At 50.6% G+C, this 7312-nt stretch overlaps 1 non-coding gene across 1 annotated transcript; it reads right to left on the minus strand.

The window, feature by feature from the left end:
- Positions 1 to 6349: 6349 nt before the first annotated feature.
- LOC119825806 lies at positions 6350 to 6451 on the minus strand. The gene has a single exon (XR_005287275.1). It is a non-coding gene; the product is annotated as a U6 spliceosomal RNA (small nuclear RNA).
- Between the last annotated feature and the right edge of the window lie 861 nt (positions 6452 to 7312).

The following is a 7312-nucleotide window of genomic DNA, read 5'->3' on the forward strand; positions in this document are numbered from 1 at the left end:
GGGTAAGGCCAGGGGAGGGCAGCTAGGGGGAGGGCAGCCTGGGGAGGGCAGCTAGGGGAGGGCAGCTAGGGGAGGGCAGCCAAGGGAGGACAGCCAGGGGAGGACAGCCAGGGGAGGACAGCCTGGGGAGAGAAGCCTGGGGAGGGCAGCCAGGGGAGGACAGCCAGGCAAGGGCAGCCTGGGGAGGGAAGCCGGGGGAGGGCAGCTAGGCAAGGGCAGCGGAGGGCAGTGTGCTGGCTGATTTTATGTTTGCTTGACACAGGCTAGGATCATTTGGGAAGAGTGAGCCTCAGCTGAGGAACTGCCTCCTTCAGAGTGACCTGTGGGAAAATCTGTGGACATTTTCTTGGTAGTCATGAGAAAGCCCAAGCCATTCTGGACATGGAAAACCACAGGCAGGCAGGTTAGGTTGTCTATGAAGGCAAACTGAGTGGCCTGGGAAGAACAATCCAGTAAGCAGCATCTCCCCATGCTTCCTGCTTAAGTTCTGTATTGACTTCTATACCTGATCCTAATTAGTCTTAAGAATAAAATCCTGGAGTCAGATATTGAGGTAAAAGCTGAAAGATCAGAGAAGTAAAGAACCAGACACAGTAACTCCTACCTCTCTGACTTCTCAGACCAAAAAAGGACGAGAGCCTGTCTCCTTATCACTTCCTGTCTGTCTGTACAGATCTCTAGACGTCTATGGTTAACTAATGGCTTTCACCCTCTGTTCTCCAGGCAAGCTTTATTTGCCAGAACACAAACAAAATATCACAACAGGCTTCCCTTGATGATGGACTTCAAGCTGTAAGATGAAGTAAATAAACCTTTTCCTCTACAAGTTACTTTTGGTTGTAGCATTCATCAGAGAAACAGACAGCAACTAGGACATGTGGAGTGGTACCCATGGCTGGCACAGCTAGGCCCATCACAGCTCTGAGTTGAAAGGGACCAGAGGAGGAAACAGATCAATACAAGAGGAGTCTCTGGGTGGAACCCGGTCATGAGGAGGAGAACTGAGTCCATTTCAATTCAGCCAAAGTTCTAAGAGGAATGCTCCATTCTTCTCCTACTCCAAGTTCCTTACCTGTGCCTCCTGAGCCAAACCCAATAGGAAGACAAAACAAGAAGAGACAGATGCGGCCATAAAGATCATTCCCAGGAGGTTCAGAGTGTTTAAAGGGTGCCGGCAGGCACAGATAGCTCGGCAATAGTGACAGCCATCTTGTAATTCTGAGGGTCTTCCTGGAAAGCCAGGTGACGTGTGTGAATGTGTGTGTGTGAATGTGTATGTGAACATGTGTGTGAACGTGTGTGTATGAACGTATGTGTGAACGTGTGTGTATGAACGTATGTGTGAATGTGTGTGTATGAACGTGTGTGTGAATGTGTGTGTGAATGTGTATGTGAATGTGTGTGTGTGAATGTGGGCATGTGAATGTGTGTGTGAATGTGTATGTGAATGTGTGTGTGTGAATGTGTATGTGAATGTGTGTGTGTGAACATGTATGTGAACGTGTGTGTATGAACGTGTGTGTGAATGTGTGTGGGAGTGCAACAACACACAGTGGAGGTGACGACATCCAGGAGTCTCTTCTCTCCTTCCACCCTGCCGTGACAAGGTCTCTCTTGCTTCTGCCATGCTGTGTTCTCCAGGCTAGCAAGCCAATGAGCTTCCAGCCCATTCCATGTCTCTGCCTCCCACCTCACTGTAGGAGCGCTGGAAGTACAGACAGACCCCACCATATCTGGCTCTCTGTGTGGGTTCTGGGTATCGAACTCGGCTCACCAGATGTGCACACTGAGTACGTTTGCCTGCTCAGCCATCTCACCCATCTGGTGTGTGATATTTTGATTGCATCCTGACAATAAGATTTGTTTTGAATCAGACGGCAGAGCTAGCCACTAGCTGACCAAAATTAACCGCTGAGGTTCTGGAGGACTGAGGAAGTAGTAAGGCGGGACTTAGAGAAGATCTCGGCCTTTTTGGAGGAAGGAACCAAAGGGGTAGGAAGTCACTGGCAGCTTCTCCGGAGCTTCTCTGATCACTCCGGTTCTTACCCCAATAGCTGGCTCCTGATTTTTTTTTTTTTTATTGATAAGGAATAATCAGTTAAACACATCACCAGTCCCTTAACTCACATCTTTCAGGTTTAAGAGGGTGGGGTGCTGACAGACAGACACTGTGCGGCCTGACCTTTGGACTCGAGAGGAACAAGACTGAAAAAGAACACAGATTCAGCAAATTCACGATCCCTAGGTCCAAGGGCAGGATGCAAGGGGAGAGAGTCATCGTGTGAAATGTACTGATCCCGTTTACCTGGTTTTTCTTCCAACATAAACCAGAAGCTTGATCCCCCATTTGCAGCCATTCTGTCTCCAAAATGCCAGCAAGTGGACCTGACTGAATCCTGGTACCTATGAGAGCCCCGGGGCTGCAGACAGGAGGTCAGCCTCGTGTGTATCAAATTCTCCAGTGTGTATACCTAAAAGAATTAGATTTGGGCTAGAGAGATGGCTTGGGGATTAAGAGCACATATGTTTTTGCAGAGGACCTGAGTTCAATCCCCAGTAGCTCATACTCTCCAGTCAGCCCTGCTCCGGGGTGACCAACATCTCTGCCTCCTCCAAGGACACCAGCACACACATACACAAGCCCAACTGCAGACATGCACGCACAGGTACACACATGCACAAACACACACACACATATGTGTGCACAATTTTAAACTTTTAAAATCTCTAAAACATATTAAACATGAAATTAGCACATGATATATTTCATGACAAGATATAGTCAGAGCATCATGCTTCAAACACATAACCATGTATCTCTCTCACATCCCGTGTCCAATACCCACACATGGTAAAGCTGACTGCACATCTCAGTGAAGACCAGACTCATTTCAGGTGCTCAGTAGACACTTATGGCTGGTGGTTGCTTTTCTGGAGAGCAAAAAAAAAGCTGCAAAATGACAAGCCACACCTGCTCTGCCTTCTGGTGACCTCCACAGGGCTTTCTCCCCCACACTTGACCTTTGTCCTCCAGGATAATGTTTACCTTCAGCCCCTCTGTGGAGGAATTTGCAGAAAAAGAGAAATTTATGCTTTGGATGTATGTAGAAGCTATTAAAGAATCCGGGCTGGAGGAAGCGCTAGCCAGCTGTCACTCCAGCAGGCCTTTCCCTGTGCTCAACAGCACCAAGTCACAGCTGGGCCCATAGACAAACCTCTCCTGGCCCAGCAAAGAACTTACCTGAGGAACATTTCTTGGATATGTTTTGAGAAGTATGGAAATAAGATTGTCAGAACTCAGGCTGGAATCACTCCCGTTTCTAAATTTATGTTATAGATCAGAGGTTTAGCAAGCTGAGAGGGACCCGGCAAGGGTGTGTCTGTGACAGGATCCAGTCCATGGCCCAGGCAGCGTGCAGACAGGAGCACAGTCACCATCCTTCCAAAAGAGCATGTGTGACCGCCCTTGTGTGTGTGCTTGTGCCCAACGAGCCTTTGCTGGAGATGCACATGGCGGGTGTGACTGAGTGGGAAGCTACGATCAGCATGCAAGAAGAGCCAGGGTCCTCAGGGGAGGAGGCAGAATCCAGAAGAAACGTGGCTTTAAAAGAGATCATGTCCCCAGCTCAGGAAGGTCAGACGGTACTGCGGTAAGCCGGTCTCGAGCAGAGAACCAGAGCTGCTTGCCACCCACAGGCTAGCCGCATCAGCCTCAGGATACAGAATGCCAGGCCAGCATTGGAGTTACGCCAGGGCTTCTCCATGACCGGGAACAGCTATCATCGTGAGCAGAGACAGGAAAAGACCCACTGTCTCCCTGATTAAAAGGGGGCAAGATACGAACCCTGAATGAGCACCTACCCTGAAGGAACCTGAAACTACAGCCCTGGAGTGATTTCTCAAGCCTCTTGGGGGGCTGAGCTGGTTCAGCACACTCGTGGGGGTTTCCTCACACCAAAGCCCCATAAAATGAGCTGTTCCAAAGTACACATATCAGGTTCTGGAACATCCTCTTCACCCTCAAAGGAGATTACATGTGTGTGGAACTGTTACTTTCTATTCCAAAACAACTCTGAAAACAGGACCTTAATTAGCCTCCCCGACCCACCTCATGCCACACCTGATCACAGGTAAGGCCCTAGCCATAAAAACACACAGATTTACTTGTGTTCCCTCGCTGTCTGTGTGCTCAAGACCAGTCATAGGGCCTGGCAAATGGTAGCTGCCTGTAGGTTATGGTACCAAAATGGTACAGGCAGAAATCCACACCAGCTCTTCCCTTTGAGATAATGTCTTATACTGCACTCTACCATAGACCCCGTGTGATGCTCACTGAGAATGAAGAAACAGCCAGGTTATCCCCCTGACCTTTGTGCTCCCCCAAGGGTTCACTCCAGCAACATCTCCACCTCCTTTAGAAAACCCTTCATGAGAGGCCTGAGAGATACAACAAACCATGAAACAAATGGATGGCCCATTTGTGCCTCTGTCACCCAATCCCTGAGCTGATTTCTTGATAAAGAAATTTACTTTTTATAGAGGTGAAAGCTAAGCCCCCATGATCAAAGTGCCACATTCAGTATCTACTTCCAAGACTGACCCTTGGTGCCACATCCTTCTGGGGGGCATGTTTGCATGGCAGAAGGGTCAGATGGGATGAGAATAGAGGAAGGGGAGGGAAGTAAAATCCTTCACCAAACCCCTTAGAGATGGTGTCAGTCCAGCCGTGAGGCAGAGTCCTCGGGGCCTGAACAACTCCCGGAAGGCTGCAGATGCCAGCTACACTGCCCTGGACATTTACTTTCCCAAAGACACAGTCAAGCCTCCGGGATCTCCACAGATGGAGAGCACAGTCCTTCCTGCCTGTACCCAGCTCCAGCTCCATAGCCCTCACTGCTTCAGAGGTTGGCTACGCCCACGATGGGCTTACGTGAGCCTCACTCACTTCACGTTTCCTCTGTCCTCCCTCAGCTCTGGTATTCACCAAAATCACAGGTTCTGAGTGCCTCTCCCAGCCCACCCACATTGCTCTCTAAAGAGACTCAGAGGCTTGCATCCTCCATGAGCAGGGGCCTGGCTGGCTGGTACTAGAATGGTAATCCCTCACAGAGGAGCCATGATTCATTCAAACCAATACACTCAGGGAGAAGGAAGTGTGAAGGGTCAATGCTCTGAATGCTAACCCGGGGGTTCTCGCTGCCCTGGAGATAATGTCTTATATCTCACACACAGAGCTGAGTCGCCAAGAGGGGGTAGAGGCAAAAGTCCCCAGAGTCTGTGGGAGATCCCAGCCTTGGGCGGCCTTGATTCTCCTAAGTCTATTTTGGAGTCTCCTTTATCCTCCCCTCGAAGTCTAACAGCCGCCTAAGCCAACCTCCCGTTGTGTCGGAGGATCTTCCTCTGTTTGCATAACACGCCACTCTTGCTTTTGTTCTGCTGGTTGACTAAGTCACGTCTCCTCTACTGAGATGGGGGGGGGGAGGGGTTGCGGGTGCACTGAGGAAAAGCGGGAGGCACCAGCAGTGATGCACAGGCTGGGGCTGTGTCAGAGGGGAGAAGAGGGCCGGTGGACGAGCCCCTGGTGAACAGCGGTGACGTCCACATAAGGACACCGGCCACCTCCGATTCCCATCACTCACTCCATGATCCGTCAAATCCGAAGACAAGAGCTTGGGGAGCGCTGAGGAGACAAACGAAGCCTCATAATAAAAGAGGATTCCTTAGCACACTTCTCCAAACTGACATGTTTTAGAACTCTGCCACGGGGAGACAGAGCAGGCAGCGTTTCCTAAGCCTTTAGCCCACTTTCTGGAGTCTTCCAGGGCATGGGCAAGGTTTCCATGGGGTCTAAGGATCCCTCCCATCTCACTTGCTCCTCTGTGGAACTCAGACCCCTCTGAGGCTGCAGCAACTTCCTGCTCACAGGAACCTGCGGAGGCCTCCATTCACTCCAGTGGAAACCTCTCAAACCATCCCAAAGAGGAGCTCTCACCACTTGCTGTTTTGCGTGTATGTCTGTATATGTGTTTGGGGGCAGTGCCTGTGCATGTGTTTGTGGATGCCTATGTACACGTGTGTGGGGAGCCCGTGGACAGATCCGTATATGCACATAAGCATCCGAGCTTGGCAAAGGATGTTTGTTTCAATCACTCTCCATCATAACTGTTGAGACGGGGCTCCATACCGAGCCTGGAGCTTTTGGGTTTGCCAGGACTGGTGGTCCGAGAGCCCCAGGAGTTCTACTATCTACCCCCACCAGCGCTGGGACCACAAGCAGCACAGCCATGTTTGACTTTGGATTTTTACTATCATTTGCTTGTTTTACAGACTGTTTTAAGTTTTTATGTGTAAAACTATGGAATGCTTTGCAAATTTGCATGCATCCTTGTGTAGGGGCCATTCTGATCCCCTCTTTGTCATTGTATTCTTAGTATATGAGCTACTGAAGCAGGCATGCAGGCTTTCCGGCTTGCACAGAAAGCTCCTGGGTATTAAGCCTTCACACCAGGCCCCACCTCCCCAAGGGACCACTACTTATTGTTATCCCCACCTGGAAAAAGTGGCTCAAGAACAACAGTGTCCAGGTCCTTGTCAAAAAGGAAAACCAGGAGCCATGCCCAGCCTAGAGATTCTGTCTGTCTATCCAGGGAGTGTGAGGGCCCAGCACAGTGATCCGATGAAAAAAAGAGAGCACAAGCCATAGAAGATGAGAAAGAAAGTCAGGACCGTGAGGGAACCTCCAGCTGGCGACAGATGGGGAAGGTGACTGAGCCCCACATTGGAGCACTGGACTGAGCTCCCAAGGTCCCGATGAGGAGCAGAAGGAGCGAGAACATGAGGGAGAAAGTCAGGAACGAGAGGGGTGCGTTCACTCATGGAAACGGTGGGACAGAACTAATGGGAGATCACCAACTCCAGTTGGAATGGGACTGATGGATCATGCGACCAAACCCGTCTCTCTGAGTGTGGCCAACAGCGGGGGCTGACTGAGAAGCAAAGGACAATGGCTCTGGGCTCTGATTGTTCTTCATGGACGGGCTCTGTGGGAGCCTTCTCAGCTTGGTCGATCACCTTCCTGGACCTGGGGGGAGTTGGGAGGACCTTGGTCTTAGCATAGAGTGGGGAACCCTGATGGCTCCTTGGCCTTGAGAGGGAGGGAGGGGAGGTATGGGTAGAGGGGAGGGAGGGAAGGGGGAGAAGGAGGGGAGGGAAGGGGGAGGAGGAGGGGAGAGAAGGGGGAGGAGGAGGGGAGGGAGGGGGGAGGAGGAGGGAAGGAGATAGAAATTTTTAAATATAAAAAAAATAAACCAAA

The sequence above is a fragment of the Arvicola amphibius genome, chromosome 10 (genome assembly GCF_903992535.2).
Source record: "Arvicola amphibius chromosome 10, mArvAmp1.2, whole genome shotgun sequence".
Taxonomy (NCBI): Eukaryota; Metazoa; Chordata; class Mammalia; order Rodentia; family Cricetidae; genus Arvicola; species Arvicola amphibius.